The sequence below is a fragment of the Schistocerca piceifrons genome, chromosome 4 (genome assembly GCF_021461385.2).
Source record: "Schistocerca piceifrons isolate TAMUIC-IGC-003096 chromosome 4, iqSchPice1.1, whole genome shotgun sequence".
Classification (NCBI taxonomy): domain Eukaryota; kingdom Metazoa; phylum Arthropoda; class Insecta; order Orthoptera; family Acrididae; genus Schistocerca; species Schistocerca piceifrons.
The window spans coordinates 678,937,615-678,953,714 of NC_060141.1; positions in this window are offsets into that span (position 1 = coordinate 678,937,615).

Here is a 16,100-nt window from a genome sequence, read left to right on the forward strand (position 1 = left end):
TCGTCAACACGTTAGAACTAGGTTCCATGTCCATCAAGAGTCGAGAAGAAGCCAAAGCATATGCAGCACAAGGCAGAGGTCAGAAAAAGAACAAGTTCGCCCAGAGCCAATACAAACATCATCAACAAAACCAAGACAGTGGAAAACACATTCAGCTGAAATAGACTGTTTCTTCTGTGATGAAGTAGGATATATCACCAGGGAATGCCCACATTCACATTGCCATGAAAAGCCAGCAGGTGGTGCACCGAGCAAGCAAAATATTCCCAAGAAATCAGCATACAAATGCGACTGGGTGTGAGCTTAACAGTGCTAAAGGTTACACAAAGAGCAAAGACTCAAAAAGTGCAAATACAAAGAAGGATGATGAAATAGAGGCTATAACAGTGACTAAAGGTGGAGGAGGTGCTGATGGAAAGCTGTGACTTCTGGATTCAAGAGCATCACATCATATGACTAGACACCAAGAGATACTACAGGACTTACAGATAAGTAATTTTGGAGAAGGGGCATTGGCTGATAGGAAAGTTACTAAAGAGACTGGTAAGGGAAGCATTATCATGAAAGCAATAAAATCATGCTGTGGTAAGTCAATCCACTTAACAGAGGTGCTTCTAGGGAAAGAACTGGGGGGAACTTGTTGTCTATTAAAAAAATGGACAAGAAAGGAATCTACATTAGAGTTAAAAATAATGATGTTATTCTGTCTGTCGGTGAGAGGGAAGTGCTTAGAGGAAGACCACCAAGAAGTGATGTCTTTTGCAAAGTGTATGATAGTACAGTGATGCCCCACAACAACAAAACACATCAACGAGTGGAAAATGAAGCAACAGCCAGACAGGCCGAACTTTTGTCTTGGACAAAAGTACCCAAGGTACGAGGAGCTGTTCAGAAAAATGTGAAGTGTATGTACAAGGAAAAATAAAAATACTCTCTTCCGAATAAAGACAAACTACTACTTAAAATGTTCTGGAATTGGTGAAAGTGATGTAGACTATATTAGACAGACCTCCTAGGGTGGAGCATGTTACGAGTACTACGCAATTTACCTGGATGCTCACTCAAGATATTCGGTAGCGGAAGTGCTAAAGCAGAAAAATGACGTGTTTGAGTTGTTGCGGAGTTCAAGGTATGTACAGAGTGTGAGACAGGGAATCCAATCGTAAAATGGGACTGTGTGCATCAACAGCAAATCTGCAGAGTTTTTCAAGGTAGAGGGCATGTTACATTGGAACAGCACAGTTTACTCTCTCCAGCCACTGTGCTTTGTTCAACAGATTTGGGGGGGGGGGGGGGGAGCTCTGCTTTTGGCCTTCTACATTAGAAATAGATGCTCAACAAAAACTTTTGGTGTGAAAGTCTCATATGAAGTCTGGAAGCAGAAAGAACTTGTTAAAGAAAATTGAAAATACTCAAAGTGTTTGGCTACAGGGCCTGGACAAGCACACTGGCATCTGACAAACTCGGGGAAGGACTAGTAGAATGTGTTTATCTTGGAATAGAAGCAGACTCAAAAGGATATCTCCTGTGGAGCCTTGGGCAGAGACAAATCCTTTGGAGAAGAGCAGTCATCTTTGACAAGTGAGTATTCCATCTGAAGGCTGTGATAAAGAAGGAACAGTGTTTTCCAGAGGAAGTAAACACGAAGCAGACGACAACAGCTGATCCACACCACCCTAAGGTGACAGCAGAGGTGATATGATGTGTGTAAGAAGTGCAAATACTGTGTTGGAAATGGAATTTCCAATGCAAATAGTGAAGTGAGGTTACAAGAGTCTTCATTTCTGGCGATGCCGAAAAAGTGTCTTTTCTACATCTCCATCTACCTCTATACTCTGCAAAGCATTGCCAGGTGCATGGCAGAGGGTATGTGCCCCTGTAATGGTTATTAGTGCGTCTTCCCATTCCATTTGCATATGCTATACGAGAAGAATGATTGTTCTGCAGTAATTATTCTAATCTTACCCTCATGATCCCTATGTGAATGAAACATAGAGGGTTGTAGTATATTCCGAGAATCATCATTCAAAGCTGGTTTTTGAAACTTTGTTAATGGAATTCCTTGGGGTAGTTTATGTCTATCTTCAAAAGTCTTCCAGTTTAGTTCCTTCAGTATCTCTGTGACACTCCCCATGGATCAAACAAACCTTTGACCATTTGTACTGCCCTTCTCTGTATACATTCCATATTACCTGAATTTGGTACGGGTCCCAAACACTTGAGCAATATTCTACAACTGGGCACACGAGTGCTTTGAAAGTGATCTCCTTTGTAGACTGATTGCACTTCCCCGTTAGTTACCCATAAACTGAAGTCTACCACCTGCTCTACCCACTCATAGGACTACGTGATCTTTCCATTTCATATACCTACCAAGTGTTACACCCTGGTATCTGTGTGACTTGGCGGATGTCAACACTGACACATTGATATTATAGTCTTGATATTATTATACAGTCTTGATACTGATATTATAGTCTACGTTTTTTCATTTTGTTAAGTCCACAGTTTTACATTTCTGAACATTTAAAGCAAGTAGTGAACCTTTGCACCATTTTGAAATTTTATCGAGATTTGACTGAATATATTTGCAGATAGTGCTTCATTGCAGATAATTGCATCATCTGCCAAAAATCTGAGGTTACTATTAATAGTGACTGCAAGGTCATTAATATACAACATAAACAGCAAGGGCTCCAAGACACTTCCCTGGGGCACACTTGAAATTACTTCCACATCTGACGATGACTATCCATCCAAAATAACATGCTGTGTCCTCCCTACAAAAAAGTCCTCAATCCAGTCACAAGTTTTGCTTGATACTCAGTATGATCATACTTTCCACAATAAGTGTACAAGTGATTCTGAGTCAAACGCATTTCAGAAATGAAAAAGAATGGCATCTACCTGACTGCCTTGATCCAAGGCTTTCACTACCTCGTCCTAGAAAAGTTGGGTTTCATATTATCGATGGCTTCGGAATCCATGCTGGTTGGAATTGAGGAGGCCATTCTGTTCAAGATACCTCATTATATTTGACCTCAGAATATGTTCCAAGATTCTACAACAAATCGATGTCAAGGATATTGGACAGTTGTTTTGTGGATAACATCTGCTATCCTTTTTGCAGACAGGTGTGACGTGAGCTTTTTTCCAAGAACTTAGCATCATTTTTTCTTCAAGGGATCTGCACTAGATTATAGCTAGAAAAAGGCCTACCTCAGCCACAAATTTAATATAGAATTCGGCATAGATTCCATCAGGCCCTGTTTCTCAACACCACTGAGACTAATACTTATTTCATTCATCTTTTTAGTGGAACAAGGATTATATTGGGGCGATTCTTTTGGGTTTTCTTTTGCAAAGGGATATTGGAAAACGGAATTAAGCATTTGAGCTTTTACTTTGTTATCCTCAATTTTAGTTCCTGTCTTATTCGCTAGGAACTGGACGATAACTTTGGTGCCACTAACAGCCTTTACATATGACCAGAATTTCTTTGGGTTTTGTGGAATGTCGTTTGACAGTCCTCTGGTGCAGTAGACACTGAAGGCATCATGTTTTACTCGCTTGGCAGCCAAATATGTTTCATTCAGCATCTCTCTATCTACAGCCCTACGTTTTTTTGTATCTGTCATGCAGTAATCTATGTTTCTTCAGAAGTTTCCTTAGAGTGACTGTATACTGTGGAGGTTCCCTACCATTATGAACTGTTCTATTGGGTATATATCTGCCCAATGCATGGTTAACTACTCTTTTAAACTTGAGCCATAGTCCCACTACATGCTCCTGCACTGTGATGAGGGTTTCAAGTTCCTCACTGGAGTGTGACACTACTGCTTTTTTATCTAGTTTACTCAACATGTATATCTTTCTGCTTGTTTCAGTTGTCCTTTGCACTTTGGTAATCATTGTCATCACAGCCACATCATGGTCACCGATTCCATTTTCTGTATGGATGTTCTCAAAGAGATCACGTCTATTTGTTACCATTAGATCCAATATATTTCCACCATGAGTGGGGTTCCTAACTATCTGTTCCAGGTAGTTTTCAGAGAAGGTATTTAGCAATGTTTCACAGGTTGTCTTATCACAGTCACCATTAACAAATCTGTAACTTTCACAGGAAGTTTTGTTGGTAAAGTACAGTACTGTAAAAATTGTGCACAGACTTGGTCTATCTTAAAAATTTATATCTATATTTCACAAAAGGAAATAAAGTATCTATTACAAATACCAAGGGAATGTCCAAACACCTATCACTGTAGCGTTCATTCTGAGTGGAAACAATCACAAAATTGAGTACCTGGGTGCAACACGAGTGTTAGTGGAAAAATCCATATTGAGATAAATGGCCTCGAAGTTTTGAAAGTGTAGGAATCATTTAATATGACACTAATGCACTGAGAGACAGTTTTATCATCAACAATATGCAAATTTCTAATGTTTTGGCATAACATACAATAATATACGCTACAGATATAAATATTGACATTTATAGGAACTCAATTAACGCTTTTATTGCATAGAATGTATACTGTTCAGCTTCTTTTTTTAAAAAATGTTCTAGCTCTAATATTTTTAGGGTTACTTCACAATCTTTAATCCTCAGATTCTGATTGAACATATAACATGTTATTTGTGGCATCATTAATCACACATTCCGTGTTTAGGACACAAGCAAGCCACTCAGCATTTTGTGGTTTCAAAACTTTACATAATGATAATACATCTCTTTTTTCATAACATTTACCCATGGTTTAGACTCATTTCTCAAATTAAGTTCAGTGGAACTTAGGAAAGGGGAACTATGATCGAAAATAGTAAATGGTCGATATCCTGATACCACACCCTTTGGAGAGTAGTGTAGATGACAATATTTCTGAATCTGTAACTGTTGGCATGTAGTGTCTTAAAAAAACATTGGAGCAGGAGGCTTTGACCAGCCTTTTATCAGGGAAGCAGCATTAATGACATTTAATGGTTTGGGTTACACTCTACATTCTTCCATCATTTTCGCATTTTCAATAGGAACTTCAATATCATCAACCCTCTTTACCAGCATACCAAATTTTCCAAAATTTTGGTCACATTTGCTCTAGGAATGACCCCTAACAGGGAAGATACATTCAGTTTCAATCTTAAGATGGTGGGCCATCCATGATAAAAACATAAGAACCATAATATTTTTGTTCTGTCCACCATACGAATCAGATAAAAACACAATTTTCTTCACATTCATATAAATGTCCAACATTTTCTGAATAAAATCATACAAACATGAACAGACAGACTGTGGGTTTTTTATTGCTTCTGTTTCCAAGAAATAGTAGAAAGAGTGGGTACCATCATTATGGCAATCAATATTAAAGTTATACAACCAAAGAAGTCGTTCATAAAACTGTGATGTTACATTTAATTTAGATATAGGCAAGTTCTGGACATAATCAAATTGTAGAAAAAGAATCCTACTGTCAGAGATAGATGTAATTTCTTTCATTAAATCTGCCTTCAAAGATTGATGTGAGTTATAGTTAACTTTACATTGGTCATCAGGATGTTTTGCCAAAAGCACATCACACTCTGCACAAAAATCACACCTATCTGATCTTGGATGCCTAAAGGAATATTGATTTTGTTCCTTCCAATATCTGCGGTAAGTACTCTACTTGATTTTAAGGGGTTTCCCATGTAACTCATAAAAATGTTGCCTAAAGCCCTTATAAAGTTTATGAACAGTTAATTCAGGATAATCAAAACATATTCTTTTGGTTCTGGCATTGCCTTATGATACAACTATGCTGTGTAATGCTCAGAGTGGATCATTACTGTGAGGCAACAGTTGCACACAACAACGTAGTGATATAAGTAAAAGTTAATTTTATTACTGTTTAACTAAAATCGACTTAGCTCATACAACATGAATTAATTTTATTGATGTTTAGTTAAAATGAGATTAAACAGTGATTTTACTTGTACGTGCTTACCTTTGTAACATAAACACAGCTGTTCTCTACATGTGTACAAAGTACGCTGCATGCCCGCTCGTGTTAACGAAAATAGGCGAGCCCACTCGAGGGGTAAAGGTACCCATGAAGGTAATGAACAAAAAACGCCTTTTGTAAACGTTACGCTAAAACTAATTACTTTTACAGTTCGATCTAAATATAGCCCTTACAAGCACAGTAGTTTCATAGTCATGCGGCCTGACAAATGCAATGGTTTAATTGTTTATTTTATGCTGTTAGAATTCACAATATTGTTAGTTGAAATTCATACAGTTTTACAAGTTGTAAGTGCTCGACTAAGCTGATGGCGATATAAGACCAGTCAATAAGGGCTAAAAAAGATCAAATGTGGGAAATAATTCATGCAGTCACAAATATTTGTGCAGTGGTAGGAGGAACTGCCATGAACTACATACTAGAAATCCTGACCAGTGGTAGCTGAGTGTGGCAGTAGGGGTAAATTTGAATGTCACTTTTGTACATTTTTCTTGATTACCTTGAAAACTGCGACCTCTAGCAAAAACATATCCCAGTACAAATTTAACTATAACCAGTTTCCGACAAAAAGGTCCTGCTCATTTTTTCTGGAGGACTAATAGTTTGCACGTAGCAAGCAAGAAAATATGAAATTCCCACACATGGTTTATGAAGCGAAGTTATAACATTGCAGGTTGCATAAAGAGACAGCAGTAGGGACAGCTGAATCATCCTGTGTAACTGATATCACTTGATAAGAACTTTTGTATGTATATATATATATGGGCCTATATATTCCTGGAATCAAATTTAGAAGGAAAGCTATAAGTAATTTAGAATGATCACTCTAATGGAATACAAATGTGAATAAAATAGATACACCTGGACTACCAACAAGTTCAGACTACTAGAATGAAATTTTCACTCTACAGCGGAGTGTGCGCTGATATGAAACTTCCTGGCAGATTAAAACTGTGTGCCGTACCGAGACTCGAACTCGGGACCTTTGCCTTTCGCGGGCAAGTGCTCTACCGACTGAGCTACCCAAGCATTGCAGGAGAGCTTCTATAAAGTTTGGAAGGTAGGAGACGAGGTACTGGCAGAAGTAAAGCTGTGAAGACGGGGCGTGAGTCGTGCTTGGGTAGCACAGTCGGTAGAGCACTTGCCCGCGAAAGGCAAAGGTCCCGAGTTCGAGTCTAGCTCTTCAGAAGCGAAGAGACGGACGATGCCGAAACGGCAGACATCCTGCTGGAGACACGTCGGCTCTTGACCAATCAAGATCGGGCGCTACTGACCGAAAACGTGACGGAGGATGAGGTGAGAGCCATCCTCAAAGACAGCGCAAACGGCAGGGCACCAGGAGCCGACGGCATCCCCAAGGAATTCTACAGCCAGCTCTGGAACCTAGTAGGAAGACATCTGACAGAAATGGTGAACGAAATCCTAAATGGGACAGCAGTACCGGCCTCCTTTCTGGAAGGGGCGGTAATCCTTCTCCCAAAAACACTGGCAGCGAAACACATCGAAGAGTTCAGGCCCATAACTTTGCTGAATGCAGATTACAAGATTGCCGCAGAATGCCTCGCAAATAACATCAAGACTGCGTTAGTGAAGGCGATCAGCCCGTGGCAAACGTGTGCAGTGCTCGGCAGGAGCATATTCGACGCCGCCTGCGCATACAGAGACGTGATTGCGCACGCCGCCACCAGCAGAACGACCACAGCAATAATTTCTATTGACTTCCACAAGGCTTTCGACAGGATCAGACACCGATATCTCCTGCAAACGTTAACCAAATTCGGATTCGGACAAAAATTCACCGAAATTATAAGAAACTTTCTAAAGAACGTCACATCGATAATAACTGTAAATGGACGGACAACAAAAAGGCTACAACTAGGCAAGTCAGTTAAGGCAAGGCTGCCCGATGTCCATGGACCTCTTCGCGGCAGCGCTTGACCCACTGCTACGTAAACTGGCTGCAAGCATGCATGGTTACCAAATCGGGCAACAGAAGGTCACATGCATGGCTTACGCCGACGATGTGGGAATCTTTGTCAACAACGAGCAGGAGATAGACGAAATAGAACCGATAATCAAAACATTTCAAAACGCATCGGGAGCAAGGGTCAATACCAGAAAAACTGTGCTGCTCCCCATTGGCAACGGAAGTCTGACCATCAACAGGGAGTGGTATAGAGTAACCGAGACCCACAAAACACTAGGGATACTGATCCAAAAATGCCCACGAAAGATGGCGACACAAAACTGGCGAACAACCATACATAAAATACGAGGGCTCGCCAGGACTCACTCGAGTAGACACCTAACACTAGGACAAAGAGTAGAATTGATCAACACAACGATCCTGTCGAAAGCCTGGTACGTGGCACAGATACTGAGTGCACCAACAGAAATCGCACGAGCGATACAAGGAGCCGTCTACTACCTGCTGTGGAGGCGGGAAATATTCAAAGTATCGCAGGCGACGTGCTCACTGAAGAAGGAGGAAGGAGGGCTGGGGCTGGTGGACGTCAGGACAAAGTGTGCTGCGCTGCTCCTCCACAGAGCAATCCAAATGGAGGGCAAGAACAAAGACAGCATCACGGCCTGCCTAATAAACATCTACAGGCCACGATCAAAAGAAGCGCCGGTAGACACCAGTCACATACCGTTTAAGATGCGACATATCAGACAACTGATCCTCGATAAGAGCTACGCACTGCCCACCGTAACAAACCCGCAACTAAGGACGGCGAAATACATCTACGGCGCACTAAGAGGGCAAACACACAGAACACGAATCGAGATAAAATCTCCAGACCACGACTGGCCAGTCGTCTGGAGAAATATCTCAGAAAAAGCAATACCGGAGATCGCCAGATCTACGTGGTACAAAGTAGTGCAGAACACCGTACCGACCAACGAGAGGCTGGCGCGAATCCGTATAAAAGAATCGCCCAATTGTGAAACCTGCAACGAAAAGGACACTGTAGAGCACCGTTTCCTATGCAGGGCAACCAGCAACATATGGGAGACAAGCAAGAAGATAATAGCCCACATAAACAGAAACGACCCAAGAAACATCCAAGTCACGGCTCTCACCGTCCCTGATGCGAATCCGTTCCCTAGGCCAAAACGAACGGCCACGATGTGGATACTCGCTATGACTGCACACGCAGTCATTACCAAAAAGCAGTCAGACAACGTGCAGTTCCTCACGGACTTGTGGAAAGAGCACAAGAAGGCAAAACAACACGCCAAATATCGTGAGACCTTCCACAACTTCCTGGAGATCCCGCTGACCGCCGCCTTCAGGGACGCACTGTCTGCCGCCACGTGACGTGTCCACCACCGCCGTTGCCGTCGCCGTCGCCGCCGCCGCCGCTGCCATCGCCGCCGCCCACCGCCACAAACCCCCCACGCCCTTGTCGCAGTCGCAGATGTCCTCCCATATCCCAAATGCACCAACAGTGATACGTGTGTTAAAGTGATAAAGTGTTTTAAAAAAAAAAAAAATGTGACAGTGAAAAGTGATCGAACACGTAAAAGTTTCCAATATAGTGTCAATATAACCATAGCTCCGAGTGTCTTTTTGTTTTTTGTGTTTTTGTGCTTTTTTTTTGTTTTCTACCCTCCATCGTGTGCAATCGAGAGGTGTGCGTAACTGTGAGTACCACAAAACTATTACAGGTCTATCAGTACAACAAACTAGTGATTCACATGCTTATATATATATCTGTCTTTCCACCACGAATAGTTTCCTCCTTTCAGTCTTCCTTACTCTCACGCACCACCTATAATAAACTAGCTCTAAAATTGCACTATATAATGCTTCCTAGTCTATTGCTCTTTGCTCAATCGAAAAAAAATAGGTTTAATAATTCGCTAAAATAGTAATGTCCTTTTTCTTTTGTCATGGATTATTTAATATGTTAAGATAGTTTTTCATGAGTGTTTCCCCTTTGGATACCACTTTACTCATCAAACAACAGCTAACAACTGATACACTCGTTAATATTTCTGTCAAACTGTTTTCATGCCTAGTGCATGTCCCACTAAGGTCTCGTTTTCAAGACCCAACGTAAAATGCCTCCCCCTTGTTTTCTAACACAAGATTTAATAAGAAGATAGTAATAACTCAACATTATTTTAAAATAAATAGAGAACATCCACAACTCAAAATATCTACAAAAATAATAATACCATAACTAGTGATAAGTAAAATTCCATAAAATAACTTTTTTATACTAATTATTCTCTGTAAATAACTAGATCGTACAATCAATGCTTATTCCAAATTCACTCTGCCATACGTACAAATGTAGCGTACAAAGACTCAGAAAAGCTAAACTGCTAAACTACAACAATAAACGGTGAAAGAAACAACTAACAAACTCTGACTGACAGACTCTCGAAAATGTTAAAAAAAAAGCACCAAATGAAATAATTACCTGGACAGTACAGTAACAGAAAAATAAAAGCAAAGAATGGATTGTCTGGTCTTTACAAGTAAAATATACACTGTATTTGTAAAACGAAATTGTTGTTTTGTAAATAAAAGTCTATATACGTTAAAAAAAGGGGGTCCAGCACACAGTTTTAATCTGCCAGGAAGTTTCAAGTTCAGACTAATTTGAAAAAAATGGAGATACGGTGAGAAGCCATAGTTTTGCTGTATATTTTAGTTTATTGGCTTGATCCATCCTTTTACTGTAGTATTAATGCGTTTCACTTCACTTGTAAAATTTACTCTATGTAAATCCTTTTGGTTGAGTTGCTGTAACTGTAGCCTGACCACTACATGCGTTTAGTTTCCTTCTCTCAAGGCTGTTTGATGAAGTTGCAGACTGATCAGATCACAAACTTCTTTCAGGAGTGCATCACGTTGCGTGCAAACTGATTGGCAGCATGAATCGCGATTCCTCCCTGCAGAAACAGAGAGCACAATTTCAGTACTTTAACTCACTTAGAATGTTGTCTTGTATGGGGTGTATTAATGGGTTACACGTTACAGAATAAGTTAAATATGAGCTGAGCCGATTCCTCTACCCCAAGGCAAACTCTTTTGCAATACACGAATAATCAAAATGGGTAGATAGGTAGATGATGGTGAGATAAAATGTACACTAACAAAATAACTTTGTTGAAATGTATACTTGTATATAGAGAACTCATGTTATAGAACGTGTATAAAGACCTTACGAAAATGAGAGAAATTACTGTTGAGGGTCTAACATGTGAGAGATTGGTTCTGATCTACCTTCCTACCACAGTTGCACAAGGATGTTCTGTGAGTGTTTTAGGAATTTGGTGTTGAACCTACAGCCTGCAAGGTAGGAAGATACCATCTCTTGCATGCAGAGTTCAGAAGAGTGCAGCAGTACAGGCAGTGATGTAGTCAGACAATGATCTCAATATCAGTTCCACTACACTCCCAATAAAGGAAATGTTATTGCTAACAGAAATTAGTTGTTTTACAACTTTACCTCTCTGCTCAAAAGATTTAGATTTCTCTAATGATTTATTCTGTAGATAAAATAACGCTTGAGGAGCAGTTCTATAAGTTTCACATAATAGGTTTCTTCCCAAAATTCAGCTGTGAAAAGATGGTCACTGTTTATAAATAAGAACTTACAATTCATGAACTTTTGTTAGTTGCTATATGCCTTAGCAGGTAAGAGTGTAGGGTGAGATCAGATTTCCTTATTTGCTGAGAACATTGTGACACTTTACCACTAGCTTAAATTCCCACAAGCACCCTCAATAGATCCATTACATTTTTAATGTGAAACATATTAGAAACTGAAGTACATACTCTTAACTGAAACCTCTTACTGAAGTTTCTAAGTTCACTATTCTTCTTTTGTGTGGCACTATCTCTGCTTGTACATTGACACATTGTGCCTTCAGCTTATCGTAATTGGAGTCCGCCCCAGTAGCTGAGTGGTCAGCGTGACGGATTGCCGTCCTCTGGGCCCGGGTTCGATTCCCGGCTGGGTCGGAGATTTTCTCCGCTCAGGGACTGGGTGTTGTGTTGTGTTCATCATCATTTCATCCCCATCCGGCGTGCAGGTCGCCCAATGTGGCGCCGAATGTAATAAGACCTGCGCTATGGCGGCCGGACCTGCCCCGCGAGGGGCCTCCCGGCCAATGACGCCAAACGCTCATTTCCATTTCCATCGTAATTGGAAGACAATAAATGAGGTCATCATAAACATGTACTAGGTACTGAAAGAATGTACATCCACATCTACATACATACTCCGCAGGCCAACGTATGGTGCATGGTGGAGGTTACCATGTGCCACTGCTAGTCATTTCCTTTCCTATTCCACTCGCAAAATTTTCTCAGTAGTGTTCCTCGGAAAGAACGTTACCTTTCTTCCAGGGATTCCTATATGAATTCCTGAAGCGTCTCCCTAATACTTTGGTATTGTTCGACCCTACCGGTAATAAATCTAGGTGCCCAGCTCTGAGCCGGTTCGATGTCTTCCTTCAATCCGATCTGCTGTGGATCCCAAACACTCGAGAAGTACTCAAGAATGGGTCGCATTAGTGTCCTATACGCGGTCACCTTTACAGAAGAACCACACTTTCCTAAAATTGTGACAAAAAGTAAAAATACCTACAGCCATCCTTAAGATTTTATTTTGTCGTTACCAGTTTTGACGCTTCATTGCGTCATCTTCAGGCTGTTTTGATGCGGTACAGGTTGATACGATCCCCATGCATAACCCATCAGTTGTGAGCATTACTGGATTCGCAGATAATCTGCTTCCTCAGCATTTTCCGAATTTCGTTTTTAAACCACGGTAGGTATTTTCCGTCCTGAACATTCTTTACTCGGCTGACACGTAAGTTTCAGATTATCTGGGAATCCAGTAATGCTGGCAACTGATGGGTTATGCAAGGGGATCGTATCAACCTGTACCGCATCAAAACAGCCTGAAGATGACGCAATGAAGCGTCGAAACTTGTAGCGACAAAATAAACAAAATCGTAAAGACGGCTGAAGGTGATTTTACTTTTGGTCACGATAGTAAATGGCTGTCGTCCCAGAGACGTCCTGCTAAAAGGATGGATGTACAGAAGGTTTCCTAAAATGTCCGAATAAACCGAAGTCGACCATTCACCTTCCCTACAACAGTCCTGACAGGCACGTTCCATTTCATATCGCTTTCATTATCCCTAGATATTTAACCGACGAGTCTGTGCCAGTTGCTAGTTTACGTCGGGGATGCTTATTACATGTCTGCACAATGATCAGATGCTTATTACATGTTTGCACGATGATCAAACAATGATATGTTTGTGCGATCTCCTTCACGAACGATTTCTGAAATGCTAAATTTAGACTTTTCGCTTTTCTTTTGCTGTCATCCACAGTCACACCAGACTGGTCAACGAGTGACTTGATAGAAACCTTAGACCCGCTTAATGCTTTTATGTAGATCCAGAATTTTCTCGGGTTCTCAGCAAGATCTTTTGTTAAGGTATGACGGTGGTAGTTGTTACATACTTAGCGCATCGATCTTTGTATAGATTCACGAATTTCTACTAACAATAAGTTTTGCCTGTCGTCATTTGGGCGTTCTCTTTTGAACTGAGAGTACAACAGCCTTTACTTCCTTAGCGTTTTCCGAATTTCGTTTTTAAACCACGGTAGGTTTTCCCGTCCTGAACACTCTTACTCAGCACATACTTCTCCACAGCATGAATTACAATCCGTTTAAGCTTTGCCTGTAATTCCATTAGAGCCATCATACAGGAAATAAATTGTGTATAATTATTGTGTAAGTGGGATGCTAACAACTGCTTATCGGCTTTTTCTAGCAGAAAATTCGACTAGTTACTTGATTGATTTGAACACTTTTGTAACCATAATCACTGTGGTAACATAATGGTTACTAATCCCTGCCTCTTTATTGTCGCCGTCAATAAGGTCAGATCTGTTTGTAGCTACAAGGTCTAAAATATTTCCATCGGAAGTGGGTAATCTAACTGCTCATGACAGATTTCAGAAACTTTACTAAAAAGTACATCGCAAGACTGTCTGTCTGTACCTCCTGAAATGAATCCCTAGACGTTCCAGTCCAGGGCTGTATTGGAGGGGGAACACGGCTGGACGACGTCTCCACATTTCTTTTTTTTCGAGTGATACACCTTCCCCTTACTGTTTTAGGTGGAGAATATTTTCTTATTGCAGTAATTCTCTTTCATCGTCTCTATGAATTAAATGTCCTCAATTCTGGGTTATAACTCATAGAACATATTAGCTGTGAAGTCAACTGAGCATTGATATCTCAAAACAAGGCAATAAAATTGAAGAATGAACATCTGGCGCGTGGGGTCGAGCATCCGCGCAAAGCCGAGAAGAATGTTCGGTGCAGCGTGGTCGGTGTGGACGTCAAACCGTGCCGCTCTGCACAACAATGGAAAGTTCTGTGCGTTGTCGGAACGTCAAAGAAAATGTTTGGACGGGATTTCTCGTTTTCCGAACAAAGAAATTCCTCCATTCTTGGCAGTTCTGGGCGTCTTGGCAGTTCTTCGGCTGCTCTGTGCCGGCCTGATCGGCGATGCGCGGAGTTGCACATCTTATGTCGACTCGCCTGTAACTGCTTACATCGAGTGACGTGTGATAATGTTTGAAAACAATTAAGTGTCATCTTCGGCACGCTGAAGCTGCGTTCTTTAATCTTTGGGCTCCCGTGTGGGCGTTATTTACACCGCCTCTTGAACACGTATCCATTTACGTGCTTGATTCTCGGGTAATCTGTCGGCTCGCCTTATGGCGCGTGACCTTGACGCTGATTGATTTGACGCTATTGCCCGATGAAATAATGAATGGGCATTCGAAACCGAAAACTAATTCGTGGCGGTGTGAATACCTCCGTGCGAGCGTCTGAGGGTTAATAATGCAACAAAACCTGACTCCTAAATGGTTCAAATGGCTCTGAGCACTATGGGACTCAACTGCTGAGGTCATTAGTCCCCTAGAACTTAGAACCAGTTAAACCTAACTAACCTAAGGACACCACAAACATCCATGCCCGAAGCAGGATTCGAACCTGCGACCGTAGCGGTCTTGCGGTTCCAGACTGCAGTGCCTTTAACCGCACCGCCACTTCGGCCGGCCCTGACTCCCATCTGAAACCTAATCTGTAAGATAAGATATAAGTAAAATAAAAACATTTCTGCTTCCTTGTGCTGATATTGCAATCTTCAGTTATCCAATGATAATATCGAATGTCGGCTCTGGACTTGATCCTCTACTTGATGTTATTACAGCAACTTACTTATTATTTCGAGTCATTGCCGTGCCTTTCGTTTGTGCGTCTACAGTCCGACTGTTAACAGCATTAATCGATAACCACTACACAACCGGCACGAGTATTGTCGTTCAGCTTTCTTTACAGTGAAGTTATACGTATTACTTTGCCGTTTTAAAGGCTAGCATCTTACAGTTTCAAGTGAAAAGTTTATAAACTGCGCTAGTAATTGAAAGGTGCAATTTTTCAGTATGAAACGCAGACAGATTATTCAGTTCTGGGGTTTCAACTAAAGAAAATGGTCCATTTGTTTCGAGAAAGCGTGAAAATGATAATGGCCTATCTACTTCATATAGGAATAGTAGCACCGGAACAGACTTTGTTGAAGATAATAGTCGATCATGTTAAGTAAATCCTTGTTATTTGGAATAACCAAAACGTATCTAATTATCCTGTTTGTAGGAACGACAGTACAAGGTGAGGATTTAAGACGAAATGTGAGTGGTTATTGTGTAGGAAAGGCAAGTTGCTCACTGTGTAAAGATGTACAGAATACTGGAGTGAGTAAAACACAGGGAGGTACATTTCTAAAGTGTGGTGTAGTATTTCGGAGGGTCCAGATTGTGAAAGTAAACAAGCTCACTTACCATTATTGAGGAAAAAAAAAGTCATAAACATAGGAATTTCGAATCTGATTTAACTGTATGCAGACAACGAAAAGAAAGGCAAGACAATGTTCTAGAAGATCTTATGATTGAACAGCAGAAAGACATTTTTGAAAAGACATTTTTGAAAGCATAAGGAGAGTGTTTCACACAGCATATTTTGCAGCAAAGAATAGCAA